The sequence below is a fragment of the Haliotis rufescens genome, unplaced genomic scaffold (genome assembly GCF_023055435.1).
Source record: "Haliotis rufescens isolate VD_foot unplaced genomic scaffold, xgHalRufe1.0.p SCAF_1, whole genome shotgun sequence".
NCBI lineage: Eukaryota > Metazoa > Mollusca > Gastropoda > Lepetellida > Haliotidae > Haliotis > Haliotis rufescens.
The window spans coordinates 35,143,744-35,151,355 of NW_025963779.1; the positions used below are offsets into that span (position 1 = coordinate 35,143,744).

Consider the following 7,612-nt stretch of genomic DNA (forward strand, 5'->3'; position numbering starts at 1 on the left):
CATAAAGAAAAAATATATTAACTTGAAGTAAGAAACATCGAGTTGTCGGTGGTTCGTAACAAGCGAAGTGTGGATATTAGACGACAGTTTCCTCCTAGTCCCAATGCTTTACTCGATGAAATGATTCATTGAGTAAATGAAGTTGAGGAAAATGTCTATGAACTTCGAGGTCAAACATTGGTTATACGTTCGTTTGCTTGTTTGTCTGTCTGACTGTTTGTTGGTCTGTTTATTGTTTAACGCCGCACTATACCAGCTCTTACAGCACGCCGAGGTTGCTGGGGACTACATTCTAATACGACTAGGAAGACTACATGTAAAAAGAATCTATGTAGAAAATACTGAGTATTCTTATTCTATACATTTTGGGTATCCAGTATATTGCAACAACGCTGACAGTATTATAGAGTTGTGTGTCGGAAACTTATGATCGAGGGTTGAATCCCCGATGATGTCTCTATGTTTGTTGGTTTAACCAAATTGATTAACGTCTATGCAGTTCGTGCATTCCTCCCACATCCAGCTGACATCACCACGCTCATTCACTTACACGTAGCAGAGGCTTATGTGATTCTTTGAGCTTGGAAACCCTACTGTTTGTTGTTTAACGCCGCACTCAGCAAAATTCCAGCTTTATGACGGAGTTCTGTAATTAATCGAATCTGGACCAGACAATCCAGTGATTGATATCATGAGCAACAAACCGCGCAATTGGAATGCGATGACATTCATCAATCAAATCAGCGAGCCTGACAACCCGATCCCGTTAGTCGCCTCTAACAACACGTATAGTCGGCATATATTGTCGCCAATCGTGACATATTAACGTCGGCGACGATATGTGCCCCGGTTGCAGTGATTTGAAAGACCATAGATAGTTTTTTAGATGACACCATGATGAAGATGCTTTACATTATCTTTTCATTGGCCCTCAGTTTACGGTTATTGGATGTAATTGTTACTTCTATAGGAATAGATATAATCTGTTTTATACGGAAGTACAAATTTAACTGAGGATTTCCATCTCCGACCTTTTGAAATTTTGACCTTATGAAATGGGTAATGTTGGAATATACCTCTGTTACACCGACAGACAGTCGTGAGGGGGGGTCATCAACAACATCCTCATCTTCAAGTTTATTTTGTTTGCTCTGACTTCATGACTTCATGGGGCGAAACCTTCCTGCATACAGAATACGTAAAAGTTCGTTGCACAAGGAAGCATTAAAGTGTGCCCGCGTGTGTATGTGTCACGAACGTCTCATTCCACATGGCTCGGTTCAGTGAACAGACGTGTCCACGGCCCGATCGACATGCACGGGATACTCGTCCTCGTTTTTTAAAGGGCATGTCTAAAAGTGTTAAGTACATAACGTCGCATCGGCATTATTTTATAGCCATATAGCGACGAGAACAAATACATCATCAACAATGTCATAATTACAAGTTATATTTCAAAAATAAATTTGTCAAACATATTTGGGCATAACAATATTCTTACTGTAAGCAAAGTAGGAATATCAGGCACCTGTAGACTAAATCACGAAATAGAGTTATTGCTAAAACGCATGCAAATACCATTATTTTAAACATCTTTAAAAAAAGGGCGGTGGGGTAGGCTAGTGGTTAATGAGCTCGCTCGTCACGCTGAAGAATCGGGTACGAATCCCCACATGGGTATAATGTGTGAATACCATTTCTGGTGTTCCCCGCGGTGATATTGTTAGAAGCAGCGTAAAACCATACTCACTCACTCACCCACTCTTTAAAATAAGTACCAGACAAGAATTTGACTAGCTGCCTAGACTTCAGTTACCTTCATCATTAATAAGTGTCTGGGGAATGTATCAAAAAGCAATAAGCGCTCTCTGAAAAACATTCTTTTTCTCAGAACACCTCTAAACAAAGGTTGTTATAAGTGAGTGAGTGAGTTAGGTTCAACGCCGCTTTGAACATTATTCAAGTTACACCACGGCGTGTCAGCTTAATGTGGTAAGAAAGCCCCGAGTGATGCAGGTCTCAGACGTTTACCACACTAATTTGGTGACACCCACGGGCGGCGGTATGGTGCTGACAAACCTTGAAACGTAACCGGGGCGAACCGGGATTCGAACCAACGATCACAGGTTTCTGACGTAACCAAGGGACGCAACTCTTCACAGCGAATTGCGGCGACTTACACGACTGGGCTATGTGTGCCCCTTGTAATAAGTAACAAGAATGTTAAAATTAAGAAATATTTAACAGGTCTTGATACATACATACACTTGTATTGATAATTTCTTATTGGATGAGTTGGTGTAACGCTGTTTTGGCAGTATCTCACTGTATAAGTTCATGTTGAACGAAAGACCGAAGATACCCAAGCGTTTCTACTTTGCTGAAACCCACGACCACGGGAAAAATGGTGCTGTCCAACTAGGACCATGACCAGGAAGAATCATCCGGTAGTATAGTATTCGTATACTGGCTGAAGCTAGGTTAAATAGCATTGATGGCAAGATATCCGAAGGGAGTTCCGTTTAGTGTTGTCAGGGCTCAATTAAAGCACAATGAAAAAAGAGAATTTATCAAATCCTCGTAAGACCAGTGGCATTAGTGAAGATGAGAAAGAAAGATTCATAGAACAGGGGAGACAACCAGCACGCCAATCATTCTGTGCCAAAACAGAGAACTGGTATGAGATTAAGACTAAATTGTTTCCTCGCTATAGGGTGGCATCTTGATAAATATTGACGCAATACATGGCGATCCAATGATCGTCATCACATAACTGATAGAACTTAAGACCCCCAAGAAAGCATTTACAGGGACTGAACCTGGTCCATGGTGGTGTGTCACAGTATCCCCATCGTCTATATTTATTTACTTTATCGGTTCAAAACCATCAGTGAATCTTGGCACGGTTGAGGGATGCATATAAAAGTAAATGTTTCTTACAGGAACCAAACGCGTTCTTCTTTTGCGCAGATTGGGTGAGTGGCGGGTGAGACCGTTAGGGTAAGACAATCTGACCCTTACCTGGTGTCATCGCTGATTTTCAGATACTTATTCATATAATTTTAACCGCTATTTTGCCTTTTACGCCGAATGGAATCTCATTCGGCGGATAATTGAGACTGGTTATTCTCTGCCATTGACTCTATTTTTAAAGAACCGAGATCATTGCGTTTCCAGCTGTGTTTCTTGATATTTGGCAGGAACAAAATTAAAAGGGTTTCTCCCTCATCAGATTTGTTTTCCTGTCGAGAAAAGTTAATCTTCCTTTTTGTTGTTTGTTGAGCATCGATCTACGTAACTGGAAAACGATAATATGCATCAACCAAGTCAGCGAGCCTGACCACCCGATTCCGTTGGTGGCCTCTGACGACGGGATGTTTAAATATCTTTTTAACAGCCTTAAAAACCTCTTGTTGAAACTGAGCCCCGGAACTATCGAATAATGTTTCACGATATGATTCACTGAGACGGAAGATGTGTCATGATAGCGCATGTCATATCATGAAGCCTATGTGTTCATTGCAGACTGCTTGTATTGTGCCAAGCGCCTCCGTAGTTATTGATTCGGTGCATTAAGATTACACATTTAACTGTCTCCACTTGAGACAGTTTTATTCGATATAGATCTAAGCTTGTGTCACGTGATTTGGCATGATCTATAATGGGAATAGTTTACCCGACGCAAACCATTATTTGAGAAGTGCAGTGTTTTGTGTGGGAAAGTCCACATAACAACAATGAGCTATTCTTATATGATACGTCCTCACCCGTGAAGATCCGGGGGAGAAAAGGTCTTCAGCAACCCATGCTTGCCTTAAAAAGAGACTATGTTTGGCGTAAGAGGTGACTAAAGGCATCGGGTGGTCAGGCTCGCTGACTTGGTTGATGCATGTCATCGTATCCCAATTGCGTGGATCGATGCTCATGATGTCAATCACTGGATTGTCTGGTCCAGACTCGATTATTTACAGACCGCCCTCATATAGCTGGAATTTTGCTGAGTGCGGCGTTAAACAAGAAACAAACAAACATGATACGTCCTCGGATAAAGCATTTAACTTAGACCCAACTGTTTAAACATAGTAATGTTCATAATCATCGTTATTTTTCGCACTTCCTCCGTGGTGTACTGGAAAGAGCGTCTGCCAGGAGAGAGAAGGTCGGTGGTTCGATCCCCCGGCCACGCCATACCAAAAGACGGTACGTAGTTTCTTGGCGTTGCAACTCTCCTTTGAAAATCACTATTGTACCCCAATGACACGAACGGGAAAATATATTTTCATTATTGAAATTCAGACGAATTGGTCAGTACGTAATCCAGGCATTTGTGATTATAATACCACCACCAGAGTCCACCTATGGGTCGCACAGTACATAGAAATTATAGATAAAACTGTGCCCTACATACATTCTGTTTACTGGCATAACGCATAAATATGGACGTTGTGTGGCCTTAACCTTTAACCTTTTTTCCCAGAAATGTTATGTGTGAAACATATTGTGAAAGACAACACCAGGGTCGTGACGAAGTATTTCGTCATCTCGAACGTAAGAACAGGGGCCTTGATCTTGGCATAGCCACAAGTTTGCCAAATCCTGACTTTGTTATTATTAACAGACCGCCTCCGTGGTCTAGTGGTAGAGCGTCCGACCGGATAGCGAAAGATCCGGGGTTCGATCCCGCGTCATACCCAAGTCCATTAAAAGATGGTACTTGTTGTTACCCTGTCTGGCTTGGCTAAAACAAGGACCGGTCGGCTCGGAGTCAGTATAGTGTGTCTGAGTGGGGTGTTCATGTTAAACTGTGGCATGGTATCTCAATGGACTAGCACTATAAATCGGCATCAGTCCACACACACACACACACACACACACACACACACACACACACACACACACACACCTCACCTCACCTCACCTCACCTCACCTCACCTCACCTCTGTTGTACAGCTGGATAATTATTGACTGTGGTGCTAAAAAACATTCAATCACTTACTCGTATAAACGGGTTGGTCAGTACAATACAATTGCGTCGTAGAAATAGACATAAGCGTATCATTTTACCGGGTCACAGTACTTTTATAATAATAGAACGGCATTATCTTAACACTCCCTTTTCCTAATATACTGCCTTGTAAGACTCCTGAACGGTCTATTCGTGTCAGCGTGTCCTCTGAATAAATGTTATAAAAAATTCTACCTTGAGAGAAATTGCAGAAGCCAGTGCTTCATGGTGTAATTTATTCACATCGCCAAGCTACTGACTCCTATATGTGCGTAATACTATGTTGACGTTGATATGCCCGTCTCCCGTATGATGCCGTCTCAAACTGGGAGAAACACATGTTTCTACACACACACATATACACACACGCGCGCGCGCACACACAAACGCACGCACGACACATGCGCACGCACCACACACACACATGCATACATACATGATTTGTCTCAGTGACTCAACGTTGATCACAAGATTGGTCTCCTTCGTGAATTGATTATGTCTTAAGTCCAAATAGAAACCATTTATTATTGTATATTTCCCAAATATTATAAAACCAAACTGACATAAACCACAATATATTATCCCACATGTGCTAAGTATGCTCTAACGTCACCAAACAAGCCACGTTTTTTTCTCATATGATTTAAATTTTATTTCAGTCCAAAATCAAATGTATCATATTGAATGAACTACTTGAATAAAGTGCAATTTTGTGACATGAACGAAACCATATTCAAGTGTATATTAGCATAGGAATTCAGACTGTACACCCTATATCTTTATATCCCTATATTCATAACGGATCTCACTCTTATCTCAAAGGACAATACCTATTCAACATTAAAATATATTGATTCTCATGTGAATGAACTATGTTAATCTTATGTCAAAGAAACCATAACATATATTCTCATGTGAATACAATATGTCAACTAAATGTCACAGAAACCATAAATATGCTCATGTGGATTAACTGTGGCAACTTAATGTCATCCTAATGTCAGAGAAACCATAACAGATATCCTCGCGTGGATTAACTATGTCATCGTAATGTAATAAGATATATATATATATATATATATATATATATATATATATATATATATATATATATATATATATATATATTCAAATGAAATAACTTTCGAATCAGCTATATCATAATATCATCACGTAAAACAACAACCCTGTGATCTGATATTATTTCTGGAATACTGTGTCAGCTAACAATATCTTCATTATCTGATATCATCTGATATCGTGTGGCTGCCCAAGTGATCGGATATCATTGTAGAATCGTGTAGCAGTTTCTCTTTAGAGCAACTGTGTATACATTATGTGCAAATCGCATTATTTTTTTTAAATATGTGCATGAACTTGAAGGAATATTAAATACACTGACACCCGAACTCGCTCGGCGTAACGCTTGGATAAGGCCAACCTACACTGTAGCGACCAGAACTGGGATAAACAGTCCACAATTTCGCAAAACCCCATTTACTGCGGTAATGCTTTCGGTTAGCTCTAAAACGCATGGCGATATACCAAATATGATTTAGTTTATATTAAATAACCCACATTAAATTCTTCACTATAAATTGGAAACATCTTCACGTCCACACACCCCTGGTGTTTTATTCAACAGTGCCCTATTAATAGTCCTAGGATAAGTCAGTTCACAGCGCATACCAACCATTAATGGTAGCAACTGTATACTTAACCGACCTCCTGCAGATCTCCAAGGGTAACTTCTCCTATTGCCAACAGTGCATTTTGCCTAAAGTTTCATCAAAACAACTTCATGGTTCAGGGGAGACAATAACAAAACCGTCATCCCAATACCGTAATCACTAAAAAACAGCTTTACTGTTGGCGATCCGCACTGCAGGGGAATAGAGATGGAGCCTCTCCGAGATATGGCCTTGTTTCTTCGTCTGTATTTTGTGAAGGATGCAAATCACATATATTTAAACTTCCCGAAGTTAGTGAGTGAGTTTGGTTCTACGCCTCTTTGATCAGTTTTTCCTTGAATCTTTTACCACTTGGGGTGATGAGAGCTTTAGTTAAGTCAGTTTCCATGTGTAGGATGCCAACAGTCAGAGGATCTAATTATAGAGAATCTGGTATCCGATGATCACGGCAGGAAAGGGACGTAACCCCCCATAGCAGATTTATAACAGTTTACACCACTGGGCCAACTTTGACCCCTTTTTGTACAAGGCATGTGTGTCGTTTATTCTCTGTAAAGTCATACTCCTGAACGATTTATGCAAATATGTTCTAAACATAACTCCAAAATAATATGTAATGCCCGCAATGTGTAAGGTTCGCCCTGCAATATGCAATTGCGGTGATATGCATACTTACAGGAGTTTGGTCTCCACTATAGTCGACGTCTATAATCTAAACTTCTATTTTGAGGTGATATTTATAATATTGAAGTCCATCTTATTGCGGTTGTGGTAGCGATTGTTTGCGACATGACACCTCCCCCTCCTAGACAGTGGTAGCTGATGTTTCGGCGTGAGTGGACAGGGGTTACAGTTTCGGGCCATGTTATGTCGGGGGTACTAAATCGGCTCTCTGTGACAGTTACAAGATGGCTT

At 40.5% G+C, this 7,612-nt stretch overlaps 1 protein-coding gene across 1 annotated transcript in view; it reads right to left on the reverse strand.

Moving 5' to 3' along the window:
* LOC124139491 (solute carrier organic anion transporter family member 2A1-like) overlaps nt 1–7,612 on the reverse strand; it is a 28,220-nt gene that overhangs the window by 18,824 nt on the left and 1,784 nt on the right. The window lies entirely within an intron of this gene.